Source organism: Mesocricetus auratus, unplaced genomic scaffold, assembly GCF_017639785.1.
Source record: "Mesocricetus auratus isolate SY011 unplaced genomic scaffold, BCM_Maur_2.0 Super-Scaffold_6730, whole genome shotgun sequence".
NCBI classification, from domain to species: domain Eukaryota; kingdom Metazoa; phylum Chordata; class Mammalia; order Rodentia; family Cricetidae; genus Mesocricetus; species Mesocricetus auratus.
This window is the reverse complement of record NW_024429184.1, coordinates 48,677,452-48,703,422: the sequence shown is the minus strand read 5'-3', so window position 1 is coordinate 48,703,422 and position 25,971 is coordinate 48,677,452. Positions and strand designations below refer to the sequence as shown.

The 25,971-nt window shown below is 39.2% G+C and overlaps 1 protein-coding gene across 4 annotated transcripts in view; it reads left to right on the top strand.

Annotated features, from left to right (window-relative positions):
* Window positions 1-1,095: 1,095 nt before the first annotated feature.
* Window positions 1,096-25,971, top strand: part of Wwp1 (WW domain containing E3 ubiquitin protein ligase 1) — a 99,236-nt gene continuing 74,360 nt past the window's right edge. For all 4 annotated transcript variants that reach the window (XM_040741367.1, XM_040741365.1, XM_040741364.1 and 1 more), the window contains exons 1-2: window positions 1,096-1,234; window positions 17,909-18,004. The gene's annotated coding sequence lies outside the window, so the exon portion shown is untranslated. The remainder of the gene's footprint in view (window positions 1,235-17,908; window positions 18,005-25,971) is intronic.

Genomic DNA, 25,971 nt, shown 5'->3' with positions numbered 1-25,971 from the left:
CAAAAGTTACAACGACAACAAAGAGTGAATCAGATAGGTGATTTAAGGTCAACAAAAAATTTGGGGCAGAAGTCTTAAAAGGCACTTATGTTGAGAAGTTGTTACCTATGGGGCAGTTGAAGGTATGCTAAAGTGTCACTGGCGATAGTGGACAGGTCTTTGATGAGAGGACAGGATTTCTGGACCCTTGAAACAAGAGAACTAGTAGGCTCTGGGGTGGGTGTACACCATTTGTGGGACCTAGGTGAGGTGTTTGGCTAACAACTGTACAATGCTGAAGAAGTCTGATCTCTTTCTGAACTAGAACAGCAGGCCATATGGTTAAGTGGTCATCACTGACTTGTATTTGTAGTGTGACCTTTCTCGCAAAAGCAATGTAAATTATCCACAGAGCTTTTCTAACTAGTTGACTCATCGTGTAATGGAGTCAAGAGAAGCTACCTTTCAGGATTGCTGTGCGGACACGGATACTTGCCTTTGCTCAATCATCAGCAGCTTTGTGATTGGGCCAGCGTGCAGCCAAGGGGGGGGGGGGGGGGGAAGGGAAAAATTTGATTTCCAACAACAAACGCAAGTCTTCTCAACCATTTGCTAATGGACCCTAAATCAAATGTTAAGCGAGGTCAAGGAGTGCTCACTCACATCCTACTTTTGCTGTGAAGTGCTGGAGTAAGCACGTAGGTGACCTCAGGATCTTCCCTGAGGTTGTGCACGAGGCTCTGCAGCTGACCGAACAGGCCAGGTAGCAGTAAGCTTCCAGCTTCCAAAGCTACCACCGGCTTCCCGCGGGCTGCCCCGCCCCCCCTTTCCGGCTCGGGACCGGCCCCTTACCTCCTATTGGTTGGCTTGCATCTCCGCTCGACCGTCGCGAAGACCCGGAGGAGCGGATCAGTCCTCTGGAGGGCTCGGCGGGCGCTCGCTGCGCATGCCCGAGGGCAGCTGGATTCCGGGTCTGGACTAGAGAGGCTCGGAGCGGCCCCGGCGGGGAGGCGCGCCTGTGCGCGGCCCCGGCGTCGCGACTACGCTGCGCGTCCCCGAGAAAGGGAGGTGTGGGCCGGGGTGGGGTGGGGGGGAGGGCCGGGTGTCGGCGCGCTTGGCGTGCGGGATCCGGGTGGCTGCGGGCGGCCTGGGCTGCCCGGCCGACGCCTGCTGCGAGATGGCGATCTTGGGCGCGGAGGGCTGAGGAGGCGCCGCCGCGGTGGCCGCGGGCCCCGGGAGCCGCAGCTTCGCGCGGGTAAGCACGGTGGGACGCGGGAGGGAGCCTGGAGGGCGGCCGGGCCGGAGTTCGCTGGGGTGGGGTCGCTGGGCTTGCCCCGGGCTGGCCCTGGCACCCGCCTGTACCGGTGACACCGGAGCCAGGCGAGGTGTCTCGGGGACTGCAGTGCTCAGCCGCCTAGCCGGCGGCTCGCTGGCGTTCCTGCTTCACTGCCTCAGAACTGCTGCCCTGACTTTCACCCGGATCCCACCGGCGCGAGCCGGGACGCCAGCCTCAGAACCTCCTTTTCTGACATGTTTTTAGCATTCAGGTTTTTTCACTGACTCCGCACCTCCTCCCGCCAACACCCCCAGTCGCTACCTTTGGTGACCTGGTAGGTTCAAGTGACCTTGCAAATTTTTCTAATCTTCATCTTGTGATTCGGGCCCTTTCCTTTCAATCTTCTTTTAAAATTTAAGTGTTGTTAGGATTGATACCTTGCTCATCGTCCTTGCTGTCTTTAAATTATCAGTTTTGTGTGCCTAAAGACTATGAGTCCCTTTCCTTTACTCATCGGTTTGGAGTTGGAGTTCCTCCGCTTTAAGCGATCATAAGAAACCTTTATTACCAAAAGGAAGGTGTATCTATTATAGTTTTGAAATATTTTACTCTCACACCATGAAACAATTCATAGATGTCTGGTTTTTTTTTTTCTGTTAGATTTTTATCTTTTTGTGTGCAGTAAGATTGAATTTCTATTCTTAAAATGCTTGCAAAAAATTGTTTTTTATTGTTGTTTTCTCATGAAATACCTCTTTCACAGTTGTCTGTAGGATTCTGTAAGAGTTTATGCTTGTGTACAAATCCACTTGACATGTCTCACCAAGTGTGTTTGTAACTGTTAGTAACACTCACCTTTAAAAAAGACATTCTTTCAGTTATCTGGCTTACTTTAGCCATGAAGTAATATACTTTGACTGAAAACTACCACTTTTTAATAACTAGTTAACATTTAAAATTCAAAGTATAGTGGCCAAGTGTTGGGAGCCGTTGAAATTGAGATGTGTAAAGATTGTGGCTTAGTTCTTTGAGACACAGATTATAAACATTTTCAAATAGGTCTTCATATAACATGTACAGCTGCTTTAAGACACTGCTTTTGAACAGGACATGGCTGATCAGGTCTCTTCTAAGAGATGTAATGTCTTCAGTTGTTTGACATTTCTTTTACATCCTTGCACAGTTATTAAGCATTAACTGTGTGACAGTGTGAAGTTATTTTTGGGTATATATGGATGCAATGATAAGCAGCTTCTGTCTTTACAGCCTAGTACACACAAATGCTCCTTTTATGTATGTGGGAATAAATGGCAGGATCTCATTATGCAGCCCAATTTGGCCTTGAACTTGCCATCTTTCTGCCTCAGACCTGAGCTCACAGGCCTATGCCCCCATGCCTGAATACTCTGTGTGTGTGTGTGTGTGTGTGTGTGTGTGTGTGTGTGTGTGATTTCATAAATACAAACATTCTCTCAATTCAAGTTCAGAGATGGTAGTTCTCAGATGAGGCTTCTTGTTTTGAAGTTGCTGGATTGAAGGATGACTTGATTTTTCATAAACAGGGAACAGTAATTCATAATTCAAGAAGAAGGATCTAAGAGGATTTGTATGAAACCTAAAGGATTTTTGCTTAGGATATAGGGTAAGAAATCTTGAAATAAAAATCTAGACCAGTAACACAATTATTTTTTGTTTTCTTTAGTTTTATTGTTTGTTTTGTGTTGTTTTGACAAGGCTTTGCTATGCAGCCATGACTGGCCTGGAACTTGCTTGCTGTGTAGACCAGGCTGGCCTTGATCTCATAGAGATCTACCTCCCTCTGCTTTCAGAGCCCTGGAAGGGGGTGTGCCACCACTCTGAATTTAGAGTATGGTTAATGTCAGACTAATGACTAGGTTAGTAGGCAGTGAGGAGTCCACATGATTTTGAGTGAGGAGTGAAACATTTTAACTTTTTTTTTTTTTAGAAGAATTAATCCAGTTGCATTGTGTAGTATGAATTGAGGGAGGAAGAACGTGAAGATTCATAACCCTCAAGATTTCCATCATCTTGAGTAGCCAGGGTGTGAACATGTGGAGAGGACAGAGAAAGGAGGATAGAATTTGGTGATCAAGTAAATGAAGACAGTTAAAATAATTGGCAACATGACTCAGTGGGTAAAGGTGCTTTCTGCCAAGCCTGATGACCTAATTTGGGTAATAGTAAGGTAATCTTCTCCCAAAGGTTGTTCACCGGATCTCCATACTTGCACAGTGACCCAAGCACAGCGTCTTCCTCCCTCCGCTATATATATATATATATTTTTTTTTTAATTTATTTGCGACAGGGTTTTACTATGTAGCCTGGAACTCACTATGAAGACCAGGCTGGCCTTGAACTCACAGAGATCTGCCTGCCTCTGCCTCCTGAGTGCTGGGATTAAAGGTATGCACCATTATGCTCAGCTAAAGTAATTGTTTTTAAGACAGTTAAAATGAAGGTTCTGACTCAGGTCTGTAGAGAGACTAGTGGTAGCATAGACTCTGTTGGAAATTACTAATCCTTGTTGAAACTAAAGGAATCTGTTGGCCATATGCAGCCATGCTTTGTGGATCTGAAGCCATCTGTTATGCTGGGGGCAGCTTTCAGAAACTGCAAAGTTAACGACCCTGACTGTAGAAGTATATTGTGCAAGTACCTAGAGATAGAATGATGCACTGTGCTCATACTTTCTATCTATAGCATTGTCTTTTATTTGTTACATTATGGAACAAACTTGCCTAAGAGTTTAAATGTCTGTCACAAGTCTAGTTGCAAGTGGTAAAATAGAATATGGAATTTGTTGACAATGGTGGTTTCTTTCTGCCCTTCCTTCCTTGCATCCTTCCTTCCTTCCTTTCTTCCCTTCTTTCTTTGTATGAAGAGAACACAACTGATTTGCTGTTGATTGGATATAGTTAATATCTTTTAAGTGGTGAGTCTAGGAGATTCCTTCCAGTTACAGTTTTGTGATTCTTGGTGCTTAGGTTTTCATTGGAACATCTGTACTCCTCTATCCTTCTGTACACTTGAGAACTGGTGAGACTGAGGGATGATATGGGTGGGTGGAGAACAGATAGCAGTATCAGTTCACACACTGTCTATGTGGCTCTCAATTAGGAATCATGGAAGAGATGGTGGAGGCACCACCAGTGGAAGAAGAGACTTGGAGAGCATCTTAGTCTTTTCTGTTCCTTGCTTAGGAGTATGCCCATCTTTCATCCTGGAGGCTGTACGTGACAAAAGAAGTGAAATAGGGATTCATTCATTTTCAGTGAATTTTCTGAAAAGGATTAAGTAGCTAATTCTCACTATGGTAGTTATGGCATAGTTTGATTCGTTGGCTTCTCTGCACCCATATAAGATTGTTTCTCTGGTGGGAGGGATCTTCTTCCTGTTATTAGTTGGTTTCCTTTCTATTATTAGACAGGGTCTGACTATTGAACCCTGGCTGGCCTGGAATTCCCTGTGTGGACCTTGAACTCACAGAACTCTGCCTTTGCCTCTCAAGTGGTGATACCAAAGGCCGGTGTCATCACACCTGGCAAATGTCTGATGTAATTATAATGAACAGTGGAAAACCCAATAAATTTCCTATTATAATTAGTATTCAAGGAGCTAGTTCCTAATATAAATAGAAGACTATCTGGCAAAAACACACATGGATTTTCTTATTTGCTGATATGGAGACAATATCTCATGGCACAACCATGGTGTTTTTCATTCTTTTTATGATGATAGTTTTTACACTTTATTATGTGATTCTTGTGACATTTGAGAATTAGGTGGGTAGAGAGGAAATCATCATGTTCTAATCTAGATGGTTCACTGAAGTTTTAAAGGTTAAGTGTCCTGCATGACTTGTTAGCAGCCCAGATTAGAATTAGAACTGAAACCTACATTCTGTTCTTAATTCAGTATTTTTTTTTCACCAAATTTTCTGATCCTTTGCCTACAGTGGAATTTTGAAGTTGAAGCATGCTCCTTCCTGTTGGAAGTGGTTATTGCCTTCTTTGTGTTAACATTGGTAACCTCATTTGATGTAGCTACTGTTTGGTAATTTGGAAATTTATAAATATTTTAGCACCAAATAGTTAACCTCTAATCAAAGGTAAAGCAAAGATATAGAAGATGAATATCCTCCTTGGAAGAAACACTGGTAAAATGTTGACATTAATTTGTTCTGGAAAATTTGTTGATTTTTTTTAAATTTCTGTTTTTGAAGATGGAGTTTGATTATCTTATATAAAAACATAGCCTTGAAAAAGTTTTATTTATTTATTTGTGTGTGTGTGTGTGTGTAGCACAGAAGTCAGAATCTTATTTCAAAGTGATATTGTGATGTTCTATGATTTTTACCATTATATACCTAACTTTATATATCACCCCTCTCCATGTATAAAAACTCTTAGTTCACTTCGAATTCATATATAAACATTTTTAGTGTTGTAGATTGTTCTTAAAGCAGTGTCAGATGATTTCTAAGTTACAGTGAAGAATAGCATGTGCTGATTTGGCCTGGCCATTTCCTAAGTATACTATTCGTTTACAACACGTACTGTATGTTACTGTATGTCAGCTGTTGTGCTAGCTGCTGGGGTTTTGTGACAATACACTCAAAGCCTGTTCTCAGAACTTAGAGCTCATTAGAATCTTTGGCATCAAGAAAAGCATAGAGCTTATCTGCTGTTGTTGGGAAAGTAAGATTACTGATACCCCTTCTTTTCCTGTGGTATTCGGGCAAATTAGCAGAAACATTAGGAGCCCAGTAGCATTGTTTCAGCTATCTATTGCTCTCTAACAAACAACCCTAAAACCAAGTGACTGAAAACAATTGTCTTATTTGCTTACAGTTGTCCCTATCGGGTGTTTTCTGGCTTTGTTCATCCTTACTAAACTGGCTGTATTCAACTGGCATTCCAGCCGGGGCAGTTCACACTCTCCTTTTGTAGTCCTTTATCTCCTTGTGGCCTTCACAACAGGGTTGTGAGCTTTTCCTCGTAGCTTAGAGCTCTGAATAGTCCAAAAGCTCAAGGAACCTGGCCTTCTTAAGGCGTGTTCCTGGGACTGGCACAAAATCAGTTCTGCCTCTTGCTGGTGAAGTCACAGGTTTGGCCTATATTGGACGAGGAGCTACTACTACTACATATGCACTTGGAACCATTTGGGTTATGGCAGAGTTTGCATAAGAACAGCATCAATTATGTTATGTAAAGACAAGTCTGGAAGACTGCTTGGAAGCTGAAGCTTACACTGCCTACTGATTTCCCCAACCAAAACCTTGAGCTGGGCGTGCCAGAGGGCAAGTAAGTGTAAATGACTGTTTGGCTTACTGCACAGATAGATAGAAGCTTTTGGTTCTGTCTGGATAGGAATGCAAAAGAGCTGTGTGCTAGTTAATCACCCTTTCTGAATCTAGAATCGTGCCTTTCATTGTGGCCTTGTTCTGCAAAGTTTTAACTGTGGAGGGAAGACATTGAGTGTGTGCCCCACCATTCCAGGGTCTAGAGTTGGGAACTGACTGAAAAGGAGAGAGTAGCTGAGCTCCAGCTCTCTGCCTCCTGACTTTGGGTGCAATGTGACCAGCTGCTGCCTGTTCCTGATACTGCTGTGAAAGCCTGCCCCAAGGCCTTTTGTCCCCCAAATGAGAAAAGTAACCCTTAGAGGCTAGAATGTAGCTCACTCAGAGAATGCCTGCCTGGTGTATATGAATCCCTGTGTTCACAGAAGTAGGGTGCTCTGCAGTGACATCTGGCATGCTAGGTTAGCAGGGAGATCTGCAGCTCTATTTGAGGACAATGGGGTTTAAGAAAGTGCAGGCCCCATGACTCCAGATTGATTGAGAGAAAAGACTTACGGAGGGTCATTTGTTGGTCAGACAGTACCCCATGTAGAGAGTGATCTGTGGTGAGCAGAGGCCACTATCCCTTCGCCCCTTATGATTAAATGTGAGACCCAAGGGAACAGAGTTGTTTGATCATTCTTGAACAATATGTACCTCACAGATCTATTTTTTGTTTGAAATATCTTCAAAGAAGTTTGTGTGAACCTTTCCAGTGGAGAGAATACACTGTAGGATCCTAGAGTACTGGAGGCTTCTGCAGGACTGAAGCCAGTAGTCAGTGTCACATTCTTCCTGGTACAGGTGATCAGTTGTTGGTTAGCCTTCTCTCATGATTTTGACCCTGTAGGTGCTTTGTCTTAGTTTTCTCATATCTTTTCTGTATTGTTCAAATTAGCTACTAAGTAACGGCATGATTAACTGAGGTGAAAAAAATGAATGTTTAGTTTTTATTACTTTGTATCTTAGGAGATTAATGAGGTAATGTATTTAATTGAAACAATTATACTTAAAACCTGCGCCTGCAGCCTATAGCAAATAACCTTGCAGATTTCTGAAAGTAGCACATTGAAGGGGTTTGGTGATTGAGTGTGCTGGGAAACATGATTTAGGAAAGGCTGGCTTGCAGGCGGGATGGGTGGAATTTTCTTAAGGTGTTTCTTGGCATTTTTCCTGCCCCTTAATTACACAGATAGTTTAAAAAAAAGTCCCAGCAGAAACAGAATTGCTAGTATTGTAGCTTTGTTTCAATAAAGGAAATAAGTTCTTTGGATAGCTATTTAGTACTCTTGTAATTATTAAGGTGGGTGGAAGCAAAAGTTGAGTCCTGACTTGAAGTAGGATACTTTGGCATAAATCCGTCCTAACTTGCCAATGTGCACTACTCTTTGTTCCCTGTAAGCTAGAGTGGGGAGAACTAGTTAAGTGAGCCTTCTCTCTGTAAAAGGTTAAATCGGGCATCGTCATTTACTCAGAGGTCAAGGCAGGAGGATTTCCAGTTTGAGGCCAGCATGATACATACATACATATATATGTACACACACACACACTCTCTCTCTCTCTCTCACTCTCTCTCACTCTCTCTCTCACTCTCTCTCTCACTCTCACAACCGTATCTGATAAAAAATAAATAAACGGCAAAACAGCCACAGAGGAGGCAAAGTAAATTGCTTCCATAGTGCAGCCTTTAAGAATAAAACTCTCTTGACCTCGGAATTTGTTTTGTTTTATTTTTTGAGACATTTGTTGTTGTTGTTGTTGTTTGTTTTTGTAACAACCTTGGCTATCTTGGAACTCACCCTGTAGACGAGGCTGGCCTTGAACTCACAGAGATCCACCTGCCTCTGCCTCCCGAGTGCTGGGATTAAAGGCGTGCGCCACCAGCGCCTGTCTTTGACCTAGAAATTAGGAGCCATGGCTTCTGTATGTGCTGTTTACTTGTGGTGCTGCCTCAATTCGTTCATTTGCAAAACAAAGAATGTCTTCATTGGGGGGTTTTCATTGAGGAATCATAGTAGCTTCAATATTATAAGCCCATACATTTTTATTTCTTTTAATTAATTATTAAGTTGACAGTTCAAACCAGTAGGTAGTTTACTGTGGCCCACTCATTTTGTTAAGGACAGTGAGAGGTTCTTTTTGGTGTATACAAAAGTGAAAGTCAAGGTCAAATCTCTCCTCTCAGTTGTACAGATAACTTGTAAAAAGAGTCAGGATTATCCTGGGAAAGATATCCACTCAACAGACTGGTGGTACATCAGTTGGCAGTGATTAAGGCTGTACAACCTGGGGGCCAAAAATTGTTTACATCGTCATTAGGTTAAATGTGGTGTAGACTGGTTGATCAAGATTTAGCCTCTGCCTAACTGTTACAGGGTGTGGGGTGAGTGTGTTTGCTAAGCATATAGGTTATTATTGTCTCTCAGGGCCCGGGGTATTTGGTCCCTAGAAGGTTTTTTGGGACTCTTCACCTTAGTAAACCTCTCAGATGATGTTATCCATGTTAATTTGATTAACTGTTGACAGAAACTGTGTCTCTAATTTGGGACCCGAATGTGACTGTTTTTGTAGGTAAAATATTCCTTACTACTCATGTGGAAGGTAAATGTAAAGAAAGTGTAACATTTGAACCTTCCAGATGTTTGAAAAGGCTTAAGGTCAAAGATGGGATACAAACCAAGTACGGAAAGCTGGTGTACAGGGCTTACAGCCGAGTGAAGTGGCCTCGGCTTCCTTGTTCAGAAACATTCTACCAAGGGAATTCCTTTGGATGAAGTTATTTCTTCTTCTTCTAAATGTGGTCTTGGAAGAGTTAAATTAGATATTATAATAATCTGTTAGATATCCTATTGTATTTTACTTATCTCAGGCAAGGCAACTCAGAAATAGATACATTGATTGAAATGTGTCAGATTTGGTATTTGGGCTTTTGGATAGAAAGTAGGTTAACTGTGGGTGTGGTATGTCTTTTGGGAAAAAGCCATTTTGTAGCATAAGGACATTTACTTGGGAAGAAAATCATGAAAAGGGGTTTAAATGTAAAATCAGTGAAAATGGAAAAAACAAACTAACTTCATATACGTTTTACTTGCTGGTGATGGCTCTGTGCTTCTCTGTTGCTTAAATGTTCCTCAGTTCTGGAATTCAATCGGATTTAAATTTGGTTTGCTTTTGGAGTCAGGGTCTTATCTTATACCTCTGGCTGTCATGGAACTCACTCTGTAGAACAGGCTGGCCTTGAACTCACAGAATCCTGCCTTCCAAGTGATGAGAGTAAAGGTGTGCACCATCTCTCCTGGCAGACTTTTTAAATCTTTTATGTGAATGGGTGTTTTGCCTATCTGTATGTGTGTGTACTATGTGTACCTTCTCTTCACAGAAATCAGAAGAGAATGTCAGATCACCTGGAAACTGTGAGCTACCATTGTGGGTGCTATGAACGGAACCTAGGTTCTTTGTAAGAGCAGGCAGTGCTCTTGCTGCTAAGCTGTCTGTCTCTGTAACCCTAAGCAGATCTTTTGTTGTAATAGCAGACCTTTAAGTTGGGGACAGTTCCTGGAAAAAAAAGTATGGCTGAAATAAACAGGTCATTGCAAGTATATAATGGTAAACAACATGCCAAACTCTTGCTTCCTTGTGAATTGGAATTAGTTAGCTGGCATTTCTGTTGGAGGAGCCCATTGTTTTTGTGCTTGTCTTCACCAAGGAAAAGGCAGCAATAGACTGTTCTTTTTGTTCTGTGACATATGGAATATAATGTTAGTATTTAGATGTGAATACCCAAAATGCAAGGTATGCATTATATTTGGAAATTTTATTTTTCTAGGTTAATAAAATTTTTAAATTTTCTTTAATTTATAATTTAGATTTTTATTTAAAGTGTAATCTAATAAAAGCCTAGACCTTATATAAAAGAATACAAATCTAGATTTGAGTTCTGGTACACATTTTACTGATGACAATGCTTGTATAAACATAATTTGAGTTTTACTGTGTGTCTGTTAGCTATTATATGGAAAGTGAGAAAAATAGCACCCAATTTATAGACATATATGCTGACTTAAGCCTGACTTTTAACATTGCTCTGGGATGTGTTTGTACTCTATTTTCATTCATTGATTCAGATCTGTTTCAGAATTTAGTTTAGAAAGATGGGCTGGTAGATCATTCAGTAGGGTAGAGCCCTTCCTGTGCAAGAGTGAGGACATGTGTTCAGATTCCAATCACCCATGTAGAAAGACCTACCCATGAGCATCTCTAACCCCAGGGACTTCTGCAGCTTTCTGTCTGCCAGTGTAGCTGAAAACAACCAAGGGAATAAGGCAGAGGAGCTAAAGAGGACAACACTCAATGTCTTCTGGCAAAGGGTGCTCATTCACATGTACATACATGCATATGGCGTCCCTCTTCAATCCCCTCCCCCACCAAAGCATGAAGGCAAGCAAGCTTACTCCACATCCAGTACAGCTTGGTCTGAGGCAGTACCTGTGCTTCAGCAAATGCTGAAGTGTGAATAAGCAACAACTAGCCAGGCTTTACTGCTAACATTAAGTGCAGACAAGCAAGTACGAGACGGGAACTTTCAGTCTTAGGCTGATTGACTTGAATTGTTTGAGTTGTATTTTTACTAGATTTAAGCTTGGTAAAGATTACATTATCTAGGAACTGAGTTTTAACTTTTTAATTGGTTACATAATTTTGAAATTTCCTGTGTATTTTGTCTCTAAGAGTGAAGACTATTTAATGAGAAGTTATATCTTACTCCGTGCTTTAAAATATATTGCATTTAAAATAATATTGCATATCTATTATTTGACTAGCTCTGAATTACTTTGAAATTGTTTTGTTTGTACTTTGTTGTTGTTTGTTTTCAACAGGGTTTGCTATGCAGGCCAAAGCTGGTCTTGATCTCACTTCTTCTACCTACTAGGCATTGGTTATATTCTTGACTCTAGAAAGAGTTTCTCCACTTTCCTAGGGTTATTGTTAGTACCTAAGAGGCAGTTTTGTGGTGGTGACTTTGCTTTTTTCAGATTAAAAAAGAAATGGGTTAAATACATACAAGTAGGAGAGCTGACATTAGACTTAGGTCTGTCTGACTTGAAAACTGTTTTTTTGTGTTAACTTACCCCAACCTGCTCTTCTGAAAGTAAAAAAAAAAAAAAAAAAAAAAAAAAAAAGAAAGATAGTCACTTTGGAATTTGAGATTAGGAAATGTCCGTGGCTGTGAAAATGGTGGTAAATTAGAATTTGTAATGTATTTAGAATTCATAAAATATATGAGGGTATTTTAGCTTTGGTTGTGATAGCCAAGGGTCCAGTGCAGGGTGGAAGAGTAAACCTTTTTAGCAGGAGTGGGTTTGCTGGCTAGTCAGGGTTTGTGTTCCTGAGTCTCTTCATCTGCTTGTGACTCCTCTTCAACTGCAGCTCCTCATGACTGTGCTCTCTGCTGCTTCGTGTTGCAGCAAATGCATTGGCCCTCTGTATTGCTAGGTCCTGCACTCACAGGCGTAAGCAACCTTGCACTGAAAATATTTGAGAAAAAATTTCCTGTATGTGTTGAACATATTCAAGTTCCCCCTCATCTTTTGTTTTCAGAACAATTACAGTGCAATGTATTTTACATGGGATTTACATTGTGTTTTTAAAGTAATCTACAAGTTTCTAGAGTATATGGGAGAATGTGTGTAATTTTATACAAATATTGTACCATTCCATTTAGTTGACACCCCATCTGTGGATATAGGTATTCCCTACGGGGGGAATAATAGTGTTTAGGCAGGATTTTCTGTGTGTCATTTGGGATTCAGTCTCAGGGTTTGAACTAAAGTTTTGATGCATTTAGTCTTGAATAGTAGTTTTTCAATTAATATTATGCAGCATTTGAGTAGGAAATCTGTTTTCTACAGTGTTCAATAAGAGGAAAAAATTACTAAATGCACAATTTATTTTTGCTTTAAACTTAGTATTTTCCCATTCTGAGGATAATATTGCTTATTATAAGATAATGAGAACTAGCACATTAGGAAAAAAGGAAGTACCTAGCTTCCAGTGCTGAACACTGTTCAGGTGTAATCCTTTGTTGCTATAACTGAAGCTTAGTGCCAGTGTTTTTAAGATGGATGGATGGATGGATGGGAGCTGGGCATGCTGGCTCACACTTGTGACCCCAGTACTCTGGAGGCTGAAGTAGGAGGATTTCTGAGTTTTGAAGTCAACCTGAGCTTGCGACCCTACCTCAAACAAGCAAACAAACAAACAAACAAAAAAACCCAAAAAACAAAAACAAAAGAAAGAAGGGAAAAAATAGGAATCACTTCTTAAATTAAGTATAGGAGAAATTTTTAGGTATAGCAAATAAAACACATGCTGAATTGAAATTTTTAATGAAGAGTTGGTGAGGGAAGGAGATCAGTGTGGGCATGGCCACCAGTCTTGAATTTTTATTAGTCTAGGGTTTTTAACCTATTTGGGCTAAAGGTTGGAAGGGTTGCTGCCAGATTTGAGAATGCTTTCCTTTCTGATTATTGTTCTCTAGTTAAAAAAAAAAAAGCATGCAGGACTTTTTATGTCCTTTCTTCAAAAAGAGTTAAGCTATTTTGTTATGGGGAAATTGATAGCAAAAAATGTAACTTTTTAAAGCATCCTTTTAATGGTGCAATATCACCATCTTGTGGTGTTTTAGAATATTGTTTCCAACATTTTCCAAACATGAACCAAATTACATATTTGATGTCTTGATGCTAACCAAGGATTCCACCAGATGTGTATTTGACAATTTTTGCAAATGGAATTAAACATAAAAGTGTGATCGAGGAAAATAATAGTATAAAATGAAACTGTTATGAGTTAAAATTTATGAGTGCTTTACTAATATTTCTTACTTTAGGAGATAAGTAGTATTTTCAGTGAAATAATTGCAAACTTAAAAAAAATCTGTTCTGTTATCCATTTCTTATTTAAGAAGAAACTAAGACACAGAAAAATTTAAGTACTATATTTTAGCTATTTAATGGGACTTTTAAATTTATTTTATTGTAAAATAGTGCCTTCTAAGCTGATGACTCTTGGAGGGTTTGTTTTTTTTGCATAAATTTGTATACTTTATAAAATCCAATGATAATTTAATTTTTCCCCTTGATGTAGTGTCTTGTTTTGCCAAGGCTTCATTTGAACTCCTTCCTGGGCTCAGGAGACCCTTCTAACTCAATTGTGGCAAGTATGGGAGGGAGATGCAAGGTGATTTTGATGATGGCTTTGAGGGAAACAAAAAAAGAGATAAAAAAAAAAGAAGAAGAAGAAGAAGACTATACTACCATAGAAAAAACACCTAGAAGACTGCTGGAAATGTAGCCCAGAGGTAGAGTACATAAAGTAAAGGCTCAATGGCACTGTTGCTGTTGTCTTGGTAAAAGAAGACCAAGAGGGGCATGCCTGAGAAGAAAAGTGGGCAGAGGAGTAGGAGACAGCTTCTGTGTGGTTGTGTGTAGACAAGGGCCCATCAGATGAGAGGGTCGTTTGTGTTAATCAAAATGTTGAAGACTGGCACACTGCAAGATGGTGAGGGAGAGACCAGTGTGGAAATGAAGACCTTACCTTGTCAAGGGGCCATACAGTAGGAATGAAGGCCTGGGATGGGAAGAGCATGTGGATTAAGTGGTAAGAAGTTTATTATTCAGGAATCAGTCTCTGGGAGCTAAAGAAGTAATGAGCTAGAATTTAAGAATGTTTCTGAGAGCTAAGAGAGCATTTGGGAGCCTGCTTTGTTCTGCATGTAACTGATCTGGGATTCTTTCTACAGTTTTAAGAAACAGAGTAATAGGAAATTGCTTTGTCACAGCTAATGTAGGTGGAACATTCCTTGGTCACTAAGACTATTAAAATGTCCCACTTTCCACAGTATTGAGAAGTTTCCAAGGATAGAAAACTAGAATGTGGATGATCCTGGACAAGCAAGACTACCTTCCTCTCACTGTTATGTATTACAAATTTACTAAACTACCAAACAATATCTTCTTATTCATTATCTTAATGTAGAAGCAACATTCTTGTTTTATTTTAATTCTCACATTCTTTTTTGTTTTTTTGTTTTTTCGAGGCAGGGTTTCTCTGTGGCTTTGGAGGCTGTCCTAGAACTAGCTCTTGTAGACCAGGCTGGTCTCGAACTCACAGAGATCCGCCTGCCTCTGCCTCCCAAGTACTGGGATTAAAGGCGTGCGCCACCAATGCCCGGCTAATTCTCACATTCTATAGTTTACATTTTCATAAAATAATTTTTGTGTGCTTTACAGTTGCTAAATTGGATATTAGTTTCATCCCATGGTGTTTTACATTCACTGAATTTTAGATTTTGTGCTGCTGATACAGTAATGGTCTCGATTCAGATTTGTAACTTTCTAGTTCCCTGGCACTTGATGCTCTCTCCCTGTCTTGTCACTGCGTTGTTTCCTTTTTTCTAATCTTGCCTCCAAAACTAGATTCCCTGTTGTTGAATTTGAACTCTGTCTTCTGTTATTTTCTATCTGTGCTGTTCTTTACAGATTAGACAGTCAGTGCTTGTGTTTATTGATTGATCCAGGGCTAAGGAGCTGTGACAGTATTTCACTGGTCATCAAAGCCTTAATACTATATTGAGTATATGTGGAGTGTACAGACACTTCAGGTCATTCTAAGCAGGTTTTTATGCTAGGGGAGTGTTGTTTGTTATTTTATTTTATTGCTCTGACTTTACAGTGGCATCCTGAAGGAAGCAGGCAGTTAGGTACATCTTCTGGAGCTGGCAGTGCCTGCTGTAATTCGAGCACTCAGATCTGAGGGCAGTCTGGGCTACCTAGTTACCTAGTGCGACCCATTCTCAGAAACAACAACAAACAACCCCTTTCCCATTTTCTTCTCCCCCACCCTCCTTCTTTTTGCTGTTGTTTTTGAGACAAGCTCTCACTGTGTAGCTCTGGCTGTCCTAGAACTTACTATGTTGCCGAGGCCGGCCTTGAACTGACAAAGATCCATTTGCCTCTTCACCTAGCTTCCTTCCCACATTTTCTAAATGAGGGTTTGATAGGTCTCTAAATTCAGAGTACTAGAAAAACAGTGTATTGCCTATAGTAGGATTCCCTCATGTTCTCTGCAGTTGAATAAAAACTATGGTATTTTCAAAGGATTGGACTGGACAAAATCAGCTTAGGTGTACATGCCATCTCCTCTACACATAGATTTTAACCCAGTCTTATTTGGCTGAATATCCACTTTGTTGGAAAGTTTGGTGAAAGTCAGACTTTGTGATTTCTCTTGCCTCATTTACTCTCTGAGTTCCTGAATCTGAATTGACCCTATAGTCTCTCTGTTCTCATATCCTGGGTATCAAGTACTACTGGGAAATGGTCATAACAACATGCAGATTGTTGTCCCCGTGGGTTTATGGAAAACACCGTATTAATATTGTTTAGCTGTGGTTGATTAGCACCTTTTCTTAGTACTCTAGGAAATTGTTCCAGAATATCCCTCCAGAGCAAGCCTGTTGTCTTCTATAATTAATACCTCTGATGAACTTACTCCAAATATGTCTTCTACGTTGACCTAAGCCTAGCTGTCTCTGATGTGGAGATACTCACAGGTTTACTTTGAACATCATACCCCAATGAAAACTGTCTAACTTCTCAAAAGTAGAGTAGCAGCTGGCTCTTAATAGGTGTTTGGTTTGCACCATGCAAAGTCCTAAGGTCTGTGTGTTCTGTGTCAGTCCTCCTTGTAGCATGAGCTGATGGCTCTGCTCTTCTTGTTCTGCGATACAGTTAGCTCAGAACACAGTTCAGGTGGCAGGACTGGAAATGCAGTCCTCATTGTTCAACTGCAGAACTGTCTCTGGAGAACTTTGTGATGTATTGTGTCTCCACATCTGCTCCTCTTCTCCCTCTGCTGCTATGACACAATTGTCTACCCACACTGAAGCGGAACATCTTAGTTTCAGATTTAGTTACACTTTTATTATGAACCCTCAGCTATGGCATAGTCCTCCTTTACCCCAGTACTTTTTTTCATGTTGCCAATGTGCTTGTTTAGTTAAACTCACTCCTTTGAATGTAGCTTCATAGCTGTCAAAGTTATCATTCGTTATTGAAGTTCCTTAGTATATATGAGCATAAACCTACAGTTTTGTGCACAATGTAATTAGGATTTTTTTTCCTTGTTAGCTTCTTTTTCCACTGCCCAGCCATACTATACTGTCTGCTCTCTGTGGTCCTATCTTGAAGAATTGTACTTCTAGGGCTGGAGAGATGGGTGAGTGGCAGTAGTGCTTTCTGCTTTTGTAGAGGATCCAGGTTTGATTCCTAATATCCCCCACTGGACAGCTCACAACCACCTGTAATCCCAGTTCCAGGGATTTGAAGCACTTCTGGCTTCTGCAAGCATCTGTGTACATGTGGCATATACGCATATATGTAAAAATATCTTTAAATAATTGTGAGGCTGTCGAAGTGGCTCAACCCATAAGGGTAATGGATACTCTTCCAGAGACCCAGGTTTTATTCTTAGAACCTATATGGTGGTTCTTAGTTTTCTGTAACTTCAGTTTCAGGGGATCCTCTTCTAAACTCCATGAGCACCAGGATTGTATGTGGTGCACAGATATACATTCAGGCTGCCTTAGGGTTTCTGTTCCTGTGAAGAGACACCTGTACCCTGGCAACTCTTATAAATTGTGTGTGGCTTACAGTTTTAGAGATTTAGTCCATTATCATTATGGAAAGCATAGCAGCATGCAGGCAGACACAGTGCTGGAGGAGCTGAGAGTTCTACATCTAGATCCGCAGGCGTCAGAAGAAGACTATCACACTAGGCCTAGCTTGAACATATAAGACCTTCAAGTCTGCCTCCACAGTGATACATTTCCTCCAAAAAGGCCACACCTCCTTCTAATGTCACTCCCTGTGGGCTAAGCTTACAAACATGAGACTATGTGGGCCATTTCTAATTAAGCCACCACACAGACAAAACACTCATACACATCATTTTTTTTTTTGGACCGGGTTGAATCACAATCATAGAGATCTGCTTGCCTCTGACTCCTGAGTGCTGGGATTAATGGTGTTTGCCACCATGTCTGGCACAAGCCTTCTCATAAACAAACAAACAAATAAACAAACAAGTAAATGTATGTTACAGATAGGTTACACGTGCAGGTTATCTTCTTTGTGATGCCTCTGCTCCTTGACTGAAGGTCATCTGCTTTCATTATGTACTTCAGAGGAAGTGCTCAGCATTCTGGGTCACACTGAAAACTGTTGTGTTTGCAGGGTTGTCTCCTAACCAGACTATGAGCTCCTTGACAGAAGAAATCGTGTCTTTCTCTTCTTTGTATCCTCAGTGTCTGGCACAATTCCTGATACACAGTAAGTATTTGACCCTTATTGTTTTAAGTGAAAATTATGTAGCTAGTAGTCAAACTAAGTATATGCTGATTGTTAATATTTATACCTATATAAATCAATTAATATATCTTTATAAAAATAAAACTTTTGCAGGGTGCATATCTTTAGCTCCAGCTAAAGGTAAAGGCAGGTGGGTCTCTCTAAGTTTGAGTACAGTCTGGTCTGGTCTGGTCTACATAACAAGTTCCAGGACAGCCAGAACTACATTTGAGAAACCCTGTCTCAAAAGAAATAAAAAAATTTTACAAAGTGAAGTTATACACTTTAAACATTTCCTGAGGTTCAATTTTTGAATCATTTCATCATGTTTTCTAATATGTATATGTTCTTGAGTCTAAGGATTGTATAGAGGGTTTATATAAAACAAAGAATAAATCGACAAATTAATCAATATGGAGAAAACGAGCAGTTTTACAAAAGGTTGACAAGTCCCTATCTGTGTAGTGTTTAAACTTACAAATTTCTTCTCAGAAAACTGACCTGATGCTTGCTTGTCTTTAGTCTCAGCAAATATCTGTCTCATGAAATAATGAACTCCTTTGTGTTTTTTTTTTGTTATTGTTGTTGCTTATTTCTTAAGTCCACCTCCAAATAAAAGGTACTTTCTAGCCTATATGTTATTTAATGCCCAGAAGAAGAAGTGTCTTTATTGGAAGACTAATTAAATGGGTGAAAGCTATATCTTTCCCTTTGTTTCCATCATAGACTATGGAAAACACACTTGATGGATTAGTGATTTACTCTCTCCTCTGTCTACTTTATTGACTTCATTGTTTAAATTACTATGGCTGGGGTAGTAGCTAAGTAAATAAAGCATTTGCTGTCTAGGCATGAGAACCCCATTGGATCCCCAGAACCGATGTAAAAGCTGGGCAGACTTGGCAACTGCCTATAATGCCAGCATAAGGAGGTAGAGTTGGGATTCCTGAGGGCAAACTGGGCAGTTAGATTAACAAGAAAGGTAAGCTTGGGTTCCAGTGAGAAACTGCCAGAAAATAAAATGAGTGCAATCGAGGAAGACATTTGAAGTCAACTCCAGGCCTTCATACATATAATACCACCTTCTCAAATACTTGTGCATGCCATACTCACACATGCAAAAAAAGGAAAAATACAATTTGAACATGTCAGATTATGTGTCACATATGGTAGTAACATAACTATTTGTGAGTCAGCCATTTCAAAGTTAAAACTAAATCACTAATAAAAGGGTGATCGATTCCCATACTCCCCATTCCTTTCTTTTTCCATCTCTGCTGAAGCTACCGTCTTGAATTGGCTTTTGTTACTCCCCCCCACCTCCCAACAAGGCCTGGCTTTGTGGTTCTGTCTGGCCTTGGATTTGAACTCAGGCTCTTACTGCTTGCTCCTTCCTGTGCTAGTTTAGAGGTTATGTGCCACTGTGTCTCCCTTTGTCTCTTTTTCAATACAAAAAGAAAATGCCCTTTAACTTATCTGTCTTGGTCATTTTTCCATTGCTGTGATAAAGCACTATGACCAGGGTAACATACAAAAGAAAGTTTAATTGGTTGAAGAATATTGCATCACCCTCATGTGGGTGACAACTCACAAAAACTACATTCCTAGAACTAGTTCCCTGACCAATTTTCAGGCAGTTCTCCTCAGTGATTGCTGACTGATTGTGTAATTATGGGAAGGGGTCTCATGAATCTTAAAAATGTCTGAAGTTTTGAGTCTTATTTTCTAAGCCTACCTTTTCTTAGCTTCTGGAGTCTTATGAACCTCCCACTTCCCTCCAATAGGGAATAGTTCAATTCAGAGGAAATAGCTAAGCAACAGGCATTTTATTTTCTTTTATTTCCTAAGAAATAGGTTTTAGAGCTGGGTGTGGTGGCACATGATTTTTAATCCCAGCACTTGGGAGGCAGAGGCAAGTAAATCTCTGTGAATTTGAGGCTGGCCTGTTCTACAAATCGAGTTCCAGGACAGCCAGGGCTGTTAACACTGTCTTGAAAAACCAAAAAAAAAAAGGGGTGGTGGTGGGTTGCCTTTATTTAAAGATCCTTTTGGTCACTATTTTTTTTAATTCATTATCATCTCCTTACTGTTTTCTTCAGGTTTATTATGCCTAATTAACTCATGACTTCTGTTTTCCTCAGATACTTGCTTGTAAGCGTAACTATTTGGTATTCCATAAACTTTTATATGTAGTATTTTGTGGCATTTAGTTCCTTTTCATTTGAAAATTGCCCCGAAGGTTTATTAAATGAATAATTCTTAAAAAAATATCTTAAAAGTAGCTTTTAATTCTGTCTGCATAAGAAATTACCTTTTGGTTATGAATTTTAGTTGAATTTATTATGGTCAGAGAACAGGAAACTAGATTATTTGAAATTCAATGAGATTTTCATTATTGCATTGCCATTTACCCTTCCTTTGAGTCCTTTAGAAGAATGTTTATTTACTAAGAATTAGAACTGATATAAATTTCTGGTTTTCTTCATTAACTCCTCCTCATTTTTTGTTCATTTCACCTGTGATTAAATGTGAGAAATTTGATCTCTAGCACTAGTCAGTTTTCTTCTTGTGGTTTTAATAATCTTTGAAGCTTCTTCATACATGATGAGTTTTGACTTGTGATTAGAGATTTTCTCTGAGAGAGGAAGGGAGGGAGGGAGCGAGGTAGAGGGAGGGAGAAAGAAGGAGAAACCACTGGTGATGGCATCTATTTAGCAAGGTTTTTTTCTTCACCATCAGGCTGGAGAGCAGCATAGAGCCTGCAGTTGGATGTCCCTCAGCTTTCTTTGATTGAGTTGTGGATCTGGAATCTTGATCTTACTTTCTTTCAGAATTCTCATGCTGTCTTCATTCATTCTACAAATGAATGAATGAAGGGCCTACTGTTTCTCATTCTCTTAGTTGATTCTCCTGGAGAAGTAATATGAAAGCTTCTACCTATTCTAGAAAAGAGACCCAAGCCATTTTGTAAATAAGGAGTTAATAAGAACTATTGTAGCTACTTTCTGATGGCTCTGAGGAACAAAGAGAGCTTAGTATGATTAACAGCACATAGACACCTACAAGATTGAAGGTAGCAACACTAACCAGTAATTGATAATTAATAGCTAGCAGACAGTCAATGTCAACAACTTACAAAGCTGGAGTCAGAGATGGACAAAGCAGAATTAGGGGGATACGACTACACATACTGGTAAACATGTGAGCAGTACACAGTCATCTCTTTGGTTGGGACAGGGGACATACATAGAGCATGTGAGCCCTCCAGTGGCTCAGCCCATGATAGCCTAGATAGACAGTCTCATAGTGATTTTCTCAGCCTTTGGCCAGTTTTTGACATAATTCATAAATCACTAGACAAAGAAGTTCAATGCGTTTTTCTTTCTTGGCATCTTTCCATTCTTTGGAATTTCTCTTATTTACCCTTATGTTCTTAAATCCCTTCAGTATGTTTTAATAAAGCTTGCTTTTGCTTTGCTTTCTCCGTTGAGTATGTATGTCTTTAATCATAATTGGTATGAGAATGAACTCACGAGCAATTCTTCCAGGTTTTTTTTTTTTTTTGGTAACAGTATCTGGCATCAAGAACAACTGTGTGGTGAGAGTTCTTGTTACACTATAAAAAAACCTGAAATGCTACCATTCCTGTAATCATCCCATGGGTCACTGTCTTTGCAGTTTCACAAGTGATTGTGTCATCTGCCATAGGCATTTTAGTGGTCCACCCTTAACAACATAACCCATCTTTCTACAGGAGACACCTGCCAAGTGCTTTTCTTGGAGTCAACCCTAGTATCTTAGTATTTACAGCCTTAGTCATAGCAATAGGGTTAGGGTTAGGGTTAGGGTTAGGGTTAGGGTTAAGTATCTGTTGTTTCCATAACAGTCATATTTGCCTTCTAAGTTTTGAGATCATTGTCTCTTCTAGGTTATTTTTGGCAAGATAGGTTGCCCATTCTGTATCTGTTTAATCATTATCCTGAATTCAGTATTGGCCAAAAGAACAATCGCTTGTCCCTGTCTTTTTCCTGTATATGATCAGCAATATCAACTTAATCTCTTTCTTAAAAACTCTTCTTTGATGCTAAGGACAATGAGGATAGAATCCTGGTCATTAAAATTAATTCATTCAATCCCAGCACTCAGAAGGCAGAGGCAGATGAACTCTTGAGTTTGAGGCCAGGAATGCCAGGGCTGGCCAGTGTGACCCTGTCTCACAAAAGAAAAAGCTGAAGTAATCAGAGCCTTCTGACTTCTCTAGGTTGCTGGGCTTGTGTGGCTAATTGATTGATATTTAGTGCTCCAAAGGATTCTTTAATGGAGGTTTCTGTTACATCACAAATCACATTCCCTAGAAAGCAGTGTAATGTCTAAATTTGTGAAGATGACACTGGCTAATATTAAATCCTTAAACCACCCATGGGCAGGATGTAGCAGTCAATTGGAGATGCCCAGTGCTTACTGTACTGTCTTCATCACTGTGCCAAGGGGCTGAGGTCATCCATTCCTTTTTTTTTTGTTTTTTCCAGACAGGGTTTCTCTGTATTGTTTTGAGAGGTCATCCATTCTTATACTTCATTGTATTAGTTTGAGGTATATTTAGCAGGGCATCTATCAGAAAGTAGAATTTCCTTTGGTTTATTTTCTTGCTGATCATCATGTTGGAAATATGTGAGTTTGTTTGTTTCTAAAGCATGGCAGTTTGACTTTATGTCTTCTAACTGAATAGAACCTCGTATCATTTTCCTTAATAGTGCTGTTGTCTTTCTTTCTGGATTCCGAACCTTCTTATTTGTGTGATTATTTTGCTTTCATTTAATCAGTGTCTCTATTTTATGTTTCTTATCTTACATTTGAATCTGCTTCTATGTATTTATTTCTATACTTAAATTATTAATTTGTGCTTTCTAACCTTCTTTTTCCTTTATAATTTGGAAGCTATCCTCCCAACTCTTAATAACCAACCTTGAAAATTTGCCAGGAAATCTTTACAGTATAATGTTTAGCCAGATTATATAGTACCTCTTCTGGGCAGTATTTTTATCTCTTCTCTAGTCTCCACATTTAAAATATAATTAAAATCATAATTAAATGTTAATATTTTAGACATATTTATAGGATTATTAGCTCTTTTGTTCACCTTTCTCTTCTTACACCTCAGATAATCCTTCTGATAATTTTCTTTTCATTTCTTGAAGTAAAGGCTTGCTATTGATAATGCTTTTTGGTTTTCTAAGCATTTTTTCATGACTTCTGTATTTCCCCAAAGGGACTTTTAGTGGTTATATTATTTTAAAATTTTTATTTTATTCAGATGAGTGTTTTCCTGAATGTGTGTAGGTACACCACATGTGTGCCTCGTACCCTTTGGAGGCCGGAAGAGGATATTAGATTTCCTTAACCAGGAGTTTCAGATGGTTGTAAGTGACTGTGTGGGTGCTGGGAATAGAACCTGGGTCCTCTGCAACCACTGAGCCATCTTTCCAGCCCCTGTTAAATAATTAATTGTAGATCAGCTCAGCTTGTTGAAAGGGTTTAATTTGCCTTCTAAACATACTTGCTGCTACTGAGTATGTTATGTTACTCTCCTTTTTATTGTGAGCTCAATCCTCTCTGGTTACTTTTAATGTAAATCTTTTGATACTGTGAAACTTTTTGCTGCTGTGTATCTAGTGTGATTTTCTTTCCTTTTTTGTTTTGTTTTGTTTTGTTTTCTAAACAGAGTTTCTCTGTGTAACAAATAGCCTTGGCTGTCTGGAACTCACTCTATAGGCCAGGCTGGCCTTAACTCACAGAGATATGCCTGCCTCTCTCTCTCCCCAGTGCTGGGGTTAAGAACGTGTACTCTTTTGATGTTCTTATTGTTGCATTTGTAATGGAAAGTGAGGAAACTGAGGCTAAATAAATAAAGCCATGAATTTCTTTTCATTTAATTTTATTATGGCAATCGGCTTGCTATATATTGCTTTTATAATGTTTAGGTATGATCCTTGTTTCCTTGATCTCTCTAAGACCTTAATCATGAAGGGGTGTTGTATTTTGTCAAAGGCTCTTTCAGCATCTATTGAGATGATAATGTGGTGTTTTAATCTGTTTGTTTACATGGTGGATTACATTGACAGGATTTCGTTTTGTACCATCCCTGAATATCTGGGATGATGAAGAGTACTTGATGATCTTTTTGATGTGTGCTTGGATCTTTTTTTTTTTTTTTCTATCATGACTCTTTTTGCATCTATGTTCATGAGGGAAATTGGTCAGTAATTCTCTGTTTTTCTAGAGACGTTGTGGGTTTGAGTATTAGAGTGACTAAGGCCCCAGAATTTATTAATGTTCCTTCTATTTCCATTTTGTGGAATAATTTGAAGAGTATTAGTCTTAGCTCTTCTTTGAAAGTCTGGTAGAATTCTGTGCTAAAACAGTCTTGCTCTGGACATTTTTTGGTTAGGAGACTTTTAATGACTGCTTCTATTTCCTTAGGGGGTTATAGGTTTATTTAAATTGTTTATCTGATCTTTATTTAATTTTGGTAAATGATATCTATCAAGAAATTTGGCCATTTCTTTTAGATTTTCCAATAATGTGGAGTATGGGTTTTTTAAGGTTTACTGTCATTTTCTGGATTTCTTCAGTTATATGCCCTTTTTTGCTTCTGATTTTGTTAATTTGAATATTCCTTCTTTCTGTGTCTTTTATAGTTAGTTTGAATTTTGATTTGTGTATGTTTATTTTTCTCAGACAACCTACTCATTGTTTCATTGATTCTTTGTATTGTTCTCTTTGCTTCTATTTTATTGATTTTAGCCCTGAGTTTGATTATTTCCTGCTTTTTACACCTCTTGGGTGTGTTTGCTTCATTTTGTTCTAGAGCTTTCAGGAGTGCTGTTAAGTTGCTAGTATGAGATTTCTTCAGTTTCTTTATGTAGGCATTTAGTGCTATGAATTTTCCTCATAGCACTGCTTGCATTGTGTCCATAACTTTGGATATGCTGTACACTCATTTTTATTGAGTTTTAGGAAGTCTTTAATTTCTTTATTTCGTCCTTGATCCAGTAGTCATTCAGCAGAGAGTTTTTTTTTCCCCCATGAATTTGTAGTCTTTCTGCAGTTTCTGTTGTTGTTGAAATCCAGTTTTAATCCATGGTGATCTGATAAGATACACGGGGTTACTTCAGGGCTAGTATGTGGTAAATTTTGGAGAGGGTTTCATGATATACTGAGAAGAAGGTGTATTCTTTTGTTTTGGGGTGAAATGTTCTGTAGATATCTATTAGGTCCATTTGAGTCATTACACCTGTTAGTTCTGTTATTTCTCTGTTTAGTTTCTGTCTGGACAACCTTTCTATTGTTCCTATTGTGAATCGGGTGCTGAAGGATGTGTGTGAGCTTAGTTGTGTGATTTAAGCTTTAGTAGTGTTTCTTTTACAAATGTGGGTCCTTACATTTGGAGCGCAGATATCTTCATATGTTACTTGAACTTTTCCCCTCCCAGCTTTTGATATTCTTTCTTTCTTCTGTATGTTTAATGTTTTGATTATTATGTAGCTTGGGGGATTTTCTTTTCTGACTTAATCTATTTGATGTTCGGTAGGCTTCTTGGAAGTTTATAGACATGTCCTTCTTCAGAATAGGAACATTTTCATCTGCGATTTTGTTAAATATATTCCCTGAGTTTTTTAGCTGGGATTCTTTTCCTTCTATTTCTGTTATTCTTAGGTTTCGTCTTTTCATAGTGTCCAGATGTCCTGAATGTTTTGTGATTGTATTTTTTTATATTTAACATTTTCTTTGACTGATGAATCTATTTCTTCTATTGTATCTTCAATGCCTGAGATTCTGTCTTCCATCCCTTGAATTCTGTTTGTGATGCTTGCTTCTGTAGTTCCTAGGTGTTTCATTACCCCAATTTGTGTTTCTTTATTTCTTCTATTTCAATTTTCAAGTCTTGA